This window comes from Pygoscelis adeliae, unplaced genomic scaffold, assembly GCF_000699105.1.
Source record: "Pygoscelis adeliae isolate BGI_AS28 unplaced genomic scaffold, ASM69910v1 Scaffold171, whole genome shotgun sequence".
In the NCBI taxonomy this organism is placed as follows: domain Eukaryota; kingdom Metazoa; phylum Chordata; class Aves; order Sphenisciformes; family Spheniscidae; genus Pygoscelis; species Pygoscelis adeliae.
The window spans coordinates 3,436,106-3,450,845 of NW_008824186.1; the positions used below are offsets into that span (position 1 = coordinate 3,436,106).

General features: G+C 41.0%; 1 protein-coding gene across 2 annotated transcripts in view; it reads left to right on the top strand.

Moving 5' to 3' along the window:
* The window catches only part of MPPED2 (metallophosphoesterase domain containing 2), a 102,525-nt gene that overhangs the window by 4,867 nt on the left and 82,918 nt on the right, over positions 1 to 14,740 (top strand). The window lies entirely within an intron of this gene.

Below are 14,740 nucleotides of genomic sequence, written 5' to 3' on the forward strand. Positions count from 1 at the left end.
GTTAGCAGAATATGGACTCATTTGACATTTACAGAAAGTGGAGTTCATACATGTAATAATATTGGTTGAGAGAATACAGAGATTCGGTGTTAAGCTAGTTAGCTGTACCTAGTGTGACTGGACAGGCTATTTCGGTTGATGATGATGTGATAGAGGACCTTAGTTTCGCTGGAAATTGTTGCTCTGTCCATTAATAACACTTCTTACAAAAGCATACTTAGCTCAAGACCACCTAAGTTCCTTTTCACTACTTATTTTTCCAAATAAATTGAAAAAAACAGTACTCCCTGAAACAAGCAAGTCATATTTAAGCTCTAATTGTGAAAACATGAGTATGTTGAATGAATGTAGTTAAAACTTGAGCCTTAGTTTTGGACACAGGGATTTTTACTGGGGTCGTGGCTCACAGTCAGCTTACCTTTGCAATTTTAGTCTCCTTTCCCTCGCTGGTCCCTCAAGTGACATGGGTGGCTACTGAAATGCAGCAGTTTCAACTCAACAACCCGGTGAGTTAAGTAAAACAAACCTGTTTGTCTTAAGCCAAGAGCAGTAGCCCTTCAGCAGCTGCCCCGAAGCAGCTGAGCTCTCCCTGCAGCGGTGTGGGGATTCCAGCCCAAAGGCGGGGAGGCCGACAGCTGTAGGCAAGAATCCTTACAGCTGTCCCAAAATAAATAGTCCCCACTCAAGAAGAGGGCCATTAACTGATTGCATTTTCTGATTCTCCTGCAATAGAACGATGGAAACCAAGTTGCAAAGATGCTAATTTTAACTGTCATTAAGAAAATGGTTTTACTGGAGCGTGTGCATATGTCTGTGAGAGTTTAAATAATGAAAGATTTCTACTGATCTTCATGATTTTAAGTTACTGATTTTGCAAAATCTAGGCATAAAATAAGTTCTAAACTTAAATTTTACATGTAAAATCAGAATAAAAACTTTTTCATGAGGATACGCTTACATTTAAAGCCTTTTGAGGTGCTTGAGTGGAGCATGCTGAAAGTGAAGTGTTCATACTGTGGTGATACAAGGCTCAGGGATTGCAGTTTTGTAACTGAAACTCAAATTTAGGCCCCTTGTATTGTGTTTATGCAACGTAGTCATAATATGCTAAACTCGCTTGAAAAATTAAGTTTCTGACCTCTCTTTTTGTCATTGTAAAAAGGAATAATACCAACCTGCCTTTAAAAAAAATGTTCTGACATCCCTGGAAGGCTGATGCTGTAGAAGTGCCAATGTTGCTATTATTATAAATGTAGGACAGGTTTGAAATAATTTTTTGTCACCGTCGCCCTATTAGTTACTATATTTCCAGATTGCCCTGTCCTCAGATAGAAGGCACGTCTGGTTTGCATTGGTGCTAAAACCCTTTATCCCTAGTGCTAGTGGGAACAGGCTGCCAGAGCAGTCTCCGTACCTATCGAAGTCCATCGGTCGGTCCCTCGGTGTGAGGTATGGGCCTTGTGCAATTGCCACTCGTTGTCTGAATGTAAAAAGCTGTGCCTGTAGGTTACTTGCAGGGCTGGAAGGGGGGAGGTTCTTGATACACAGACTTCAGCTGCTTGCTCCTGCCCCTGTGCCACGCGTCGCCACCTCCCCGGTAGTGTTGGCAGAGTCTTTCGTGAGGCTGCTGTATAGATCATACCACTGAAATGGTCTAGGTTAAAAATGTCCATTCAGTGGTGGTTTGGTTTTGTTTTGTTTTTTCCAATTAACTACTTTCAGTGATCTCTTTCTTCGTGTAGCCGCACCAGTAGTGGCTTACGGGGGTGGCCAGCACAGGTGAGAGGGCAGCGAGCTTACGGATCAGCCAACGGGCAAGGCTAGGAGGAGATGGACGTTTCATCACCTTCACTCTTCATTGACGAAATCATGCTGTTAGAACAACACCTTGTAGAGTCAGTCTGGCCCCTGTGGTAAACCCTGAGAGGGAGAAAGAAAGAAAGAAAATGTTTTTATGCACATGGATGTTAATGTTCTTTTATGCTCTATTAATCATGTAAAGAAGCCTTCAGGTAACAAGAACCTTAATTGTAAGGCCCCATTTCAGTAGCTGAACGCTATAAATGGATATTTTCATTACATGATCTGATTCTACATTATAGTATCACCTTTGTAGTTCATTTAGTGGTTAGTCATACTGAGGGACAGTTGACATGGTTTCATGTCTATGTACAATACACAGTGTGTTCTTCTCTTATGGAAGTTGTGTGATGGGATCTGACCAGGAACGCTTTTTGCAGCAGTGGTCCCTACCAGAGTACCTTGTGCTGGAGGGAGATTGCCCACCAAGGCAGTTCTTTGCTATGAAGTAGTTAGACAAAAAAGATGGATATACATTACAATCAGGATGTTGTACTGTCACTGGAAGCTTGTAATTTCTTTTTTTTTTTAAATATCAGGGCAGTAGGGATATTGTTGTGGAAGCAGCAGTGATCAAGTGTGGAACATCGATTTTTTTGTACTGAATGTTGCACGTTAACTTTCTGAGTTTACATTTTTGATCTTGAGCTACCAGAGGTGGCTTAATTTCCAAGTCAGTTGCCTCGCATGGGTACCTACGGAAACATTCAGAAATGGAGAGCCAGCATGCCTCCTTCCCAAAAGAACACTTGAAGAGTTTTGGTTTTTGAATTCTGTAAAATGTCATGGCGTAACTTGAGAAAATAAATGTGCTTAGGCGTAGCAGAAATACAGTGAGGCAGGGAGATTTCTTTAAAACATGCATCTCTTAACAGTGAGCTTGTAAAGTTACTTCTTTGAAGATACAGTGAAGTTTGGTGTCGGGATTACCTGCATTGCCCCAAGTGATGAGTGCTGGCAGAGAGGGTGGAGTGCCAGTGCTGGGTAGGAAGTCCCCTCACTCTTGCATGGTAAAATCATTCATCTCCTAATTCGTGCCAGGTTTTTCCAAGTCCCTAGAGACGGTTCCAGCAAGTTGTGAGTTTTGGTCCCTGAAGCAATGGTTTCTTGTTTCCAGTGGTTTGAATCGTACTTGGCATATGCAGTTGTAGTTTCATGGCCTTCATCGTGATCGTTTCTGCTTGCAGAAGGCCTGATACTGGCTTTCTGGTCTTTTCTGTAATGTGTACATGCAGAGCAGTGCAAAATAGAGGAAGGAGGTAAGCGTGTCTGCATATATACCTGCATGTATTTCATAGAAGATATTTTAGAAGATACAAAGAGCTTATTGTTTGATGTGATTTGGAAGTTCAGGTCTTGCCCGTTTACTTTCAGTTTTGATGTGGGCCATTAAGATTGCAATTTTTAGGTCTTGCATTGCAGAGGGCAAGTTTTGGTTGTTTTTAATTATAAAATGAGGAAGCTGTGGCCAAAACATGTATGCGTTTAAAACATTGAAGTCAAACCAATTCTATCCTGTAGCAAATCTTGCTACACTTCATTTAATGATTTTTATTTTGATGCCTTTTTCAAACAAAAAGACAGCATATGTTAATCTTGTACCCAGTAACATGTACAGTAGCTGGTGACATGCCCAGAGCAGTGCCAAGTGGTTAGAGCAGAAAACCGCAAGTCTGGATTCCAGACAATAAACTTAAGTACCTGGAGTTGCAGTCATTTTATTTCTCTCCTGAAGAGTTGACCATAAAGCTTGGTCTTAACCTCCATAAACCTGGAGATTTCTCCCGGCATATCAGCTGTATGTTATCCTGCTGGATCTGCTGCATGAAGGTTGGCTGAAAGAAAATGCTGGTGGATGAGCACTGGCGTTGCATCCTGCTGCTGAAGCTTTCAGGGTGCGGGCAGGGAGGGTGGCTAGAGAGCAAGTCAACCCATGACCCCCAAATACGGACATCCTCTTCATAACTCTGATGGATCAAGCCCGTGTTATTTCTTTCTCTTGTCTTGTAGATCAGAACGCTGTCAACAGAGTTCACCTGTGTACTCTCCACTGACAGGGAAATGCTTGCCCCTATTTTTATATGCCCTATTTTATAATGGGCGTATTTTCTAAACTTAAATCATTATGTTGAGGGGAGAGACAAATAAGAAAATCCGAACTCTCTCCTGTTTTTACCAAAAGGTTATTTATTTAAATGATTGTGCCGTGTGGTGTCTTGCAAGACGTGTTTTTGTCGCAGGCTGTGGATTTCATATTCCCAGACCCTCTCTTCCTTGCATGCTGCTTGACATTAGGGCTACAGAGATTCCACTGGACGTTGACAAGGGAAAAACAGTACTGGAGGCTTCCTCGCAGCAGAGTCCCCACTTACTGTACCGGGCATTAACTTGTATCCAGCACATTAGACTTAAAAGCACACAGCCATTAAGTGTAGCACTCCTTTCCCAGGAGGGCAGCAGATGGAGAGAGAATGGGGGAGGGAAGGAGAAAGGAGTATGATAGAGGGACTTTATCTGATGTATTTGTAAGCCAGGAAACTTGCTATTTACCACGTTTACAATTTCTCTGGTATAAGGAATTGAGTGTAGTGACTGGGAGCATCAGGGTCAGCACATTACTCCTAAATGTTTAGCTATTGTATCAGTTTATGGGAAGGAAAAGGTGCTAGTCCAGTATATCTTCCCTCGTGCTCCTTTTATATAGGGAGCACAAAGAAAAAAAAGTCATTACTTTTTAATTACTCTAGGCTTCTTTGTTTCTTAAAGCACATTCACTTTTGGCCAGCAGTGAGAATGACCAAAGGGTTATTTTCTTTCCTGTCTGTGGCGAAGTAGTAGTTTTGGGGAAAATAATTGTTCAGCATTAAAATTTCATGTGGTCCAGCATGTTTAATAAATAGGAGCCCTGTCCTATACTTGTTAAATGCAGTGATTAGTGACACTCTTATTGCTTCCAGTGGGACGGGACCAGTCACTTAGAGATGCCAGATTAAGTGGCTCCCTCAATTTTAAGCTATGATTCTTACGGGGACTTCTTTTCTCTGGTTGTTAACAACGTACATAGAAGTTTATGATAATTAAGAGATATTAAAGTAGGGGAAAATTTCATCTTTATGGTTTGTTTATTTTGTAAATTTCAAGTCAGCCAGGCATTCACTTTTCCTCCTGGTAGAAAGGAGTGAATAAATTAAAACTAAACAAATACATAACTATACATAAAAAATTATATGGAACTCAGGTGTAACCTTTGAAATTACTTGGAAGTTTTTTAAATAAATTGTTTTCATTTTGATTATATCTCTTGGCATTAGTTTGATTTTCCATTATCTTTTGTTTGTTAAACAGTGCTGTTTGCAGCTTTGAAAGAAAGGCATATTTACAAGAACAAATTTTGTTCTGCCATCATTATTATTCTATACCTTGAAAGTTTCCACTTAGGACACCCTTTTTGGGTTACTGGGGGAGAGTTATGGCTCATATTGCAACTTCTTAGATCTTTTGGAGGGTATTTTAATTGTTTGCAGAAAGTTCTTAAGGCAGTTTTTTCTGCTAGAAATGTTGTCAGTCTAATGAGGCTGCACAGATCAAATACTGTATTACGAGTTTCAGACACCCTCTGAGAATTAGAATGATGGTGATAATCTCTAGGGGTGGTACATGATTTTTTTTCTTTTTTTTCCTGTTTTTTCCCCCGCACTGTGACCTTTGGCAGTGTTCTGCTCGACTACTTTGTATTGCTGCTTTGTGAGAGTGCTGCTGTGTTAACAGAAGGATCACACCTAGTGTTCCTCTCAGAACCTGATACATCATCTTGGCAACAAAATGAAGACCTTTAACTCTTGGAGTTTTCATCATTTGTTGTTAGTTATCTATTACCATAAATTCTATGCCTTCAAGAAAACAGGTTGTTTTTAAAATGTATGTAAGTAGAGTAAAGCCTTCATTTTCTCTGAGTCAGAGGAGAAAGGAAATCCTGGTATTGGTTTCAAGGAATTTAAATGGTCTATGTTTAGAGGGTTTTTGCTTTGTTTTCAGGCTCATTCATTTTAGATATCATTAATACAGAGCATATTTACCTGAAAAGAATCCTTGCATTCAGTCTAGATTGTCAAGATGAATATTAATTTAAGTTGAAAATTAACTTTGGATCACCTGGCTTCCTTGACAGTCTGTTCATACCATCATTGAATACTGTGATACGCAAGAGTAACTATTTTGAGTCAGTATTTCTCTTAGAAAGTTTTTAAGACATCATTCTACAGAACGAGAAAGACCTTTTATGAATCATTTTATTCAGTACAGAGTTAAAAGGTATAAACTGAAACACATAGAGTCAGGAAGTTGGTAGAGGTTTTGGGTTTTTTTTGATAAACTAGTTCAAATTAAATGGGGATCTGTAGAAGATTTGGTACAAGAAGCGGCAATTTTCTGGATATCTCTTTATAAAGAGGCAATGCAATTTCTTCAGGGTCCAGACACTTGTCCAATAAAATGCAAGAGGAATGTACTGGAGGTGACTAATACAGAATAAATGGAAGATGAGGAATGGACAAATTATCTCAAATATCCAGAAATAATCAGAGATAAAATGTTGGCCTAAAGTATAGATCTTGGCACACCTTGCACCTGCAGCTGTATTTCATTCCTTATGATTTTACTGTCTGCATATGTGTTTAAAGGCAATCTTGCTCTAGCATGAAGCATAGCAGTAATATATGGCACATTATTGCTGCAGGAGTAGTATCAGAGTCTGTCTGTCAGGTTTGTATGTGTTTTATTTTCCTAACAAAAGCTTTTTTAGGTTTTGAGCTTCCAGACTTACGCCTTGTAGTTGTTCACAAGGGAATCTGGCAATGCTGACCAAGAGGTTGTACGTTAACATACTGAGGCAAGGTCATTTGAACCTTTTAGTGCTGTGCCCAGAACCTAGCGGCTTTAAAGGCACACTTTTTTTTTTATTCTTTACAATTTTTCTTCTGTTGGGCTTAGTGTGCTTGTGAGCAGTGTCAGACAGTGCACTGGGAACAAATTCTCTTTCTCCACGTATGCACACAGAGCTATTGTAGTTACTGTTAGAGCTTCCCTCATAAGTTCCTCGCAAATGACTGTCGTCTCTTACCTGTAGGGACTTCACGTGGCACCGGGAGGGTAGATTAGTCTCTGCCTCCATTCAAACTAGAGTTTCTTCAGAGAACACCAGTTGCCGTGGTGGTCTTTGTTACATGAACATCTTTATAGGAACTAAAGCAGAGTCCTTTGTGGTTTTTTTAAGGCACTAAGCAGCTGTCAGGGGGTAGAATTTCTGTTTGTCTAGGGTCAGATTAGGCAATGAGCTCTAAATGAAAAATCTGTTATCCTGCTACCTATCCCAAGTCATCTAATCTTAAACAATATACTCTACATTCGTAGGGCACCCTACATTTCATAGGGTGTTCAAAGAATTTGTGGGTTTTGTCCCCCTCTATTTTCCAAGCAGAAAAAGGCAGAGAACTAAGAGTCAAAATGTTGACTCGCTGATGGTATAACTTAAGTGTACTATGTATCAGCTACAAGGGATGGCTGCTGGAGTTGCCATCCCCAGCTTTCTGATTTTAGCACCCTCCTGAAGGCTGTTATCTTGCCAAAGGAACAGTTGAATGGCACATGAATATGTTTCCTGAACTGCCTTAGTTTGCACTTCATATATTACTCTAAATGAAAATCAGCTCTAGTTTACTTGAATACTTTGACTTGAAACAGTGATAGTCAAGAACCATGGTATATGGGTGGTTGTATGTGGGAGAAGTATGGAAGAGAGTAAAACCTAGGCTGTCCTTACTTAATTTGTTGCCAAACATGGGTCAATACCCTGGCTCAGAGTGGGCAGTGACACTTGTTAGCAGCAGTGCTCCGAATACTCACATACCAAAGTTACATTAGGCAGCATTTAAACAAATGTTTTAAAATGTTTATCTAACTTCTGCAGTCATTTTTGGTCCAGTACTGTAGAGGGGTTGTGTTACTATACATGTGACTACAGATGTGACCACCTGTGTTTGAGCATGACAGAGTTGAGGTCTGTTTTCTGTGAACATTATGTGTTTCACCCGTTGCCAATTTGCAGTAGTCATACCACAGTATCTCCTAGTTGTAGGAGGCATTGTGGCTACAGCATTAGTTGCAACTTGAGATTTTAGTGATGTTGGTTCAATGGTTCTTGCAGATCTCATAACTGAAAGGGCTTTTAGAAACAGGTGGATATAGTATTAAAGCAATAACTGCATAAGGCATAGCAAAAAATGTTTTCTATTTGTCTTACTGATGCTGCTGCCTGTGTTTTTGAAATAAAGGCTTCTGATCCGTTACGCAGCTACACTTCTGTTTTCTCTGAGGAGCCTTATGACTGTATTTTGGACATGTCTTCTGCCATGTGTAATACAGCTGCCAGTGACCTGGCAGCTTAATCAAGTTAGGAGTTCAACTGTACAAAGAAAAAAGAAACCTTATTCATTAACCTCCACGTATCTTTTGGTAATTAGTAAGGGTGGTATGGGTAGTTACAAAACAGTCTTGAAGGTAAATTGAGACATTTCAGTAGGTATTTCTCCCCCTGTGAGAATCCGACTTTGCGATGGCATGGGGGGACACCAGTCCACATGTGCAATTTAAATAAGTCTGGATTCTGCATTATAAATATGCACCGGATGCAGGGGAGAAAACCAGCACATTCTCTCAGGATGCTGTTAGGGCCAAGCAGAATCTCATTAGGGACAACTTCAAAGATCAGTTCCTCATGTCCATAAAAACAAGTGCAAATTATCTTCTGTGAGCCTGCTGTTAGCAGTTGCACTGTTACATTATGCATGATTCTAGACTGCACATGGTATGAACAAACTGTACTATGTTTCATTAGTGTTTTTCATTTTTATACTAAGCCTGGCAACTTTGCTGTTTATTGGTGTTGTTTTGGCTAATATACTATTTGACTTAAAATTTCCTGTTACATTAGATGTTAGTAGTGACACAGTGTCTGAAAAGGAGTTTTAAGGTTCTACAGTGCTTACGTTTTTACAGAGGAATAGTGTATAGACAACTCCCTGTGTTGACAGCTTTACTTGCTTTCTCATTCTTCTGCTCCCAGCACTTAGTAAGAAGGTGGCTGCTCCTGACTCTCTTGGAGTGAATCTTGAAGGAGCTTTCTGCGATGCTGCTCTGTAGCACTTGACCTAAATGTTTATGACAATAGTAAGAGGGTAGAACTTCAGTAACTTGTGCTTTCACTGAGCTACGTATCCCATCATATACATTTGGAAGGCCAGTTTGTAATTGTTGCTGGGGAATGTTTTGAAACGGTGAAGTGCAACCTCTGTGCATGGAAGTTTTGTCACAAGTTTCAGTGGGATCAAGATTTTTGAATTTAAGTCTTCATTATCCTTGCAGAAACAGTAAGATGCTGTGGAATATTTTCCTAAACTGAGCTATATTGCTAAAAACAGCAAAATATCTTTTTTTATTTTTTTTTTTTCTTGTGGTATTTCTGCCTTTTTTATGTGGCTTAATCACTGATGAAGCCAAGCTAGGAAAGCATTTGCTTGCACACCTAGTCAAGGTTCACCACTGCCTTCAGATGTGATGTTAAACTCCCAAACGGGTCAGCAATCTGATTTGCACTGTGGTTTCACAAAGACCTGCAACCTGGGGCTGCTTTAAGCTGCTCAAACTAATGTCCCTTGTAACATCCACTGTGTTCTGAGAGCTCGTTTAAGCCACTGCTTGTTAAATTCATAATAACAATGAGTGTGTGAAGCTGTGGTTTTATGAGGGCTTCTTTGCCCCCTGGTTTTTTTTTGGGTGGTAGTACTGCCAGCTTGAATAGCCCTCACTCCTTTGCTCTGCTGTTCTGTTCTCCCACATGTGTCTGTGTTGTACATGTAACATAATTGGGAATTCAGAATAATCCCCTGGAATGAGAGGGAGAGAAACTCTATGTAGCTCAGTTCGGTTCTCCAGTCCTGTTCACCATCTGTCCCTGCAGACATTTGTACTGGCACAACAGGGGAGACTGCTGAAGCAGGAACCAGCCACAGCGAGAGGCGACTGGGAGCTGCAGAGGCGGGCACTGCTGCTGAAAGGCGAGGTTATCAAACTGTGTACCCGCACTGATTAGTAACGGCCTTGTCTTTAATGTATGGCTGACTTTGCAGTTCGTTTGCAGAAGTGTACTTCATGAGACATAGCTATGAAATTGTTGGTTTATGTGTCTTGTGGTGTCGGATGGTTTAGAGTTCAGCGTGTAGGTGAATTGCAAAGCTAGAATGAACCCACATGAGACTTTCTTGTAATTTCCAAACAAGACGTAAAGAATTACCCACCGTTGCTCAAAGCTACAAGAATAATCTGAGATCATTTCTACATCCTGAAGGGCCTGAGTGCACCTGTGGAGATCAGTGGGAATTTGACTTTCTGCAGGGCCAGAGTAGTGCTTTAAAGCGTGGAGAGTGCTTGAGCTGCCAGCTGTCCTGCTGGTGTTGCCACAATGAGTGACGATGAAAGGCACTGGATGATGCAAGGCACTGGTCGGTGCAAGGATTGAAAAGAAGTACCCCGTTTTGAACTGTAGGATGGTGTCTCTGGACCTTCCCTGGTACTGAGGCCTCTGGGGAGCTGCAGGCAGTCAGCATGGTCCAACTTAAATCTGCGCTAATGGGATGGGATGAATGAAGGATGGTCTTTGCCACATGGAGGCTGGGACAGGATGTTCTTCTCTCCTTGAAAACCCTTAATCCTCATTTAGAGCTCCTACCTGTGGCTCCCCTGGAAGAAAGAGCAGTTAGTCTGAACAGAGGCCAAATCTATTTTAGTGACGTTTGCTAGTATAGTTCTAATGTTAATCATGTTAACAGATCCACCTAATAAGGACACAGATTATGCTGGTAAAAAAGCTTATACCCTTGACAGCAAGCGGCCAGATGGAGAAAAACTATGGAAGCAAAAGTCTTGCTCCTTCCTGGGTTTAGGTTTTTTGTTTTGTTTCATTTCTGTCAGATCTTTTACTGTTATAAAGACATTGCAAAAATTATTTTCTCCAGCTGACATCACTTTCTAGTGCAGAGTTGTCTGAATTTTAATGAAATTAAAAAATGTTGAATTCTTTACTCTGGAAAACTCCCAGCCACTTCAGCTGCCTTTTAAAATCTAATGAGCCAAAAAGCCTCCTTTAATTTTTTTTTTTTTTCTGCTCACCAGGTGTAACAGAGGACAATTTGACTGATCTTTTTCTTCTGTGATTAAAAAAATGAAGGAATCAAAAAAACCCCACATGGTATATATTTGTTTCTACATGTGTGTATGTATGTACATATACATACCGTTGGTGCTTACCTGTTTTCCAGAGAGAATATTTACATGCAGTCATAGCTTTGCCATTCTCTGGAAGCTTGCTTCCTTTTGACATTCTCTTGAGTTCAATTTTAAAGCCTGTAAAACCCCGACATGGTTTGTTATTTCGCTAAGGAATGATCAGTTTCATTAGAAGTTCAAGACTGCGTTGGGAGGAAGTCTTCATTTAACATCATTGTTTAGGTCTGGCTCTTTGTCTGACCATAGCAGACAATGTTTGAAGCGGCGATAAGATAAGAAGTGGCAGTGATAGCCATGCTGCAGGGTTACTGGAAGGGCATGAAACAGCGTCTGCCCATTGGACTTTAGAGGTCTGATTCTTAGTTGTAATGGGTGACTGTAATGTTCTTCTCATAGAGTTGGCAGTTAATGTGGCATTCATGTCAGTGTGTCCCTCAGGAAAAAGTGAAGTGGTTGTAGGAAGACAAAAAAGAAAAAAGCAAAGTCTGTAAAACTGAGCAGAGCAAAACTGTTTTTCATATACAGCATGGTCACTTGCTGCTTTTAAAGTTCAAATAAATGCATGAGACCATGTAAGGATCCAGTTTTGTTCAAAGAAGATACAAAAAAAAAGGAGTAACAAAAAAGCATGGATGGTTAGGACTGAGATGTTGGGAAAGAAAGGTGTGAAGAAGGTTTTGAAGTACAGCCCCTTAGCACAATAAAGAAACTCCAGTCAGGGCTCTTGTTATCTCAATATATTAAAGTTAATTCCTTTTCTTTTTTTCTTTCTTCATTCATTTTGTTTGTTTGCTTTTAATTTGTCTGTTTAGGAAGCCTGTTTCCCGTCCAAGCCTAATACTGTCTCTAAGAAAAGGAGTCATCTAGAAGTCGAACGTAGGATGCAGGATCAAACTGTGTCTGGAAGTAGAGAAAACTCTCATTAGACCAAGGAATTTCTTATTTTTGTCTTAATAGGAAGAAAAAAACAGTTAATGTTTAGAAAAATTGCTATGTTGATCCAACATGTAGCTTCTGCTGAAGGAGCAGCCCTCTGCCTTCATTCCTGCCGTGCCTCAGTGCTCCTGTTGCTTCACTTGTGCTCATACTCACCTGCCTGTCTGGTGAGCTGAATTGGCTCCTGGAGGGGCCACACAACTTCAGGGCTAGTCCATGGCAGCAGTCGCGCCATGAGAAGTGGCAAGGTGGGCACAGGAGACCAGCTAGATCTAGGTCTAGGCCTGCGCGGCTGTCCTGTGAATACTCCCTTCTAGGCTGCGATGCCTGACGTCTTGACTTGTACTGGCTCAAGAGACTTGTTAGTGCAGCTGCACTGTGAATGGGATTGGGAAAAGGTTTGACTAAAAACGTGCATGGAAACGAGGAGTGGTTGGGAGGATGTGACCAGTCACCTGTCTGTAGGCTCCCAGAATAGGTTTTGGGTTAGCGGGAGAGGAAGAAGGCCTTTTTTTCCCTTTTTCCTGACAAGTACCCATGAAACGGCTCATGACTCACCTTTTACACTCCCGACTTTTAAGGAGGGCTAAGTCTGTGCTTGTGTATTTTACACCGTTAACCTGCAAATAGTGGCCTTTACCAGATCTGTGAATGGGATGGATGGTGAAGGCAATAATCTTGATAGGCTTCCTGATATAAGTTGTTATCTCCCATGAGCCAGAGCTTGGTGGGACCCTCATGAGAGACAGAATAACAGGCTCGGAACCATCAGGGAAAATCCAGGAGACAACAAACAGGTCTTCATGGTTAACAGTTTCCTCTGTTCTGCTTAGTGGTGTGAAAAATCACAGCATAGTTTATGCAGTCAACAGCACTTCCCTGCACTTACTTCAAAATAGAAAAGTGGCTGTACTTTGTATTATCCTCAGTGTGCAGCTCTGACATCTTGTTAAACTGGTGGCACGCCATACTTAATGTCCCAGGGCTGAATTCCCTTTGTACCACACTGCAGTTGTCCCTCCACATATAAGCATGCACTCATCACGCTTGGATTGGAATTGCATTTTTGCCATCAGGCTGGGAACTGAAAAGTGAGTGGCACCTGCCACAAGTCAGAGACCTTGTTAAATTCCCGTGAGGTTAGATTCCCTTCGGGTAGTTGGCTTGTCTGAGTCAAGCGCAGCTAGGCATACCCCTGCTTACTGAGGTCTCGGGGCTGATGGTACGTGCACCTGGCAGGTCGCCTCATACTGAGAAATTGTTCAGTGGCAAGTCTGTAATTTGGGCTGTTCTCTGGGCATGGTTGTTTAGCAAAGGTCAAGGGCGAGTGACTTACTGGATCATGTTTGGGGGGGGTGTGTGCACAGAGGGAGAGTGGCTTATAAAGAAGGGTATCATGACACAGTGAATGTCATTGATCTATATGGAAGTGGTTGTCGGCCACTTTAATTAGCTGTTTTACAAAAAATATACACCTGTGCTTGTTCAGCTAAGTTGTATTTGCTGCTATCTTGGTGACACACTGTAAAGGGTGTACAGGTATCAAATCGTAGTAACAGCAAGGTATTACTTCAGTGAGAAATGGTCCTTGGGGAGATTGTGATACTTCAGACAAGAAAATGTCATTTGTGTGGGCGAGATGAGCATAGCTCTTTGGAACTGCATGGTATTCTCTTCATCAGTTAAAGATGATCATTATTAAAAAAAAAGTAGCATGCCACTTGACAAGGAGAGAAAGAGACATGATCCTTGTTACTATAGGTAATACCAATGGAATTTTTTCTAGCAAGTGCTAGAGATGGTTTCTTATGCAAAAGTAGTTGCTACTGGAAAGCCTCTGAGCGTGTTACCATTTGGTTTCTACAGCAGCCGGCAGACAAAGCCATTCTTGAGGAAAAGTTTAGAGCAGTTGATTTTCCAGAAGGCAGATTGACCAGAGCCTCTTAATTCTAGAAGGAGCCAGTTTTGCCCTTTAGGGGTATAGTTAGTCTCAAGTCTTCAGTCTGCAGAAGATGAAGGAGCTCGGGATTTTATAGGCCAAAGTAAACCAGTAGAGTAGTACTAGATGGAATAATGAATTGCAGAAGGGATTTCTGGAACAGATTGAAGTATCTTGCCAGTTTTGCCCTTAAGAGCAGTATTTGTTATGAAACAGCCTGTAAGTCTTTTCTTGATTGCCAAAAAAGTTTGGAGGGAGGAAGGAGGAGAAAGGTTGCAGGAAATTAGTCACTTTAGTCAAAGAACTAAGACTCTTAATTGCTAATTTTGTTTAATATAGATGACTGTTAAAGTATTGGTGTGAACAAAATACTTCACTTAGCTCACATTTATGTACCATTACAGTCACTGTGAACTCTGACATTATTGACTTCAGTAAGCACGAGCACAAGCCCTTCGTGCTGTCCCAACTGGAAATTTCAGTGGCAATGCCAGAATGCAGAAATGTAAAGAAAACTAAAAATCAAATGGATCCAGATGTAAAGGAAGAAATAGTTAAGACAGCTGTTCCCAGGTTTTAACAGTTGGGGGGGGGGAGGGGAGCGTCTCCTTGAGCAATTTACTGAATTAGCCTGTTTCCTTACTTAGAAAATACCCTACTAGTTAC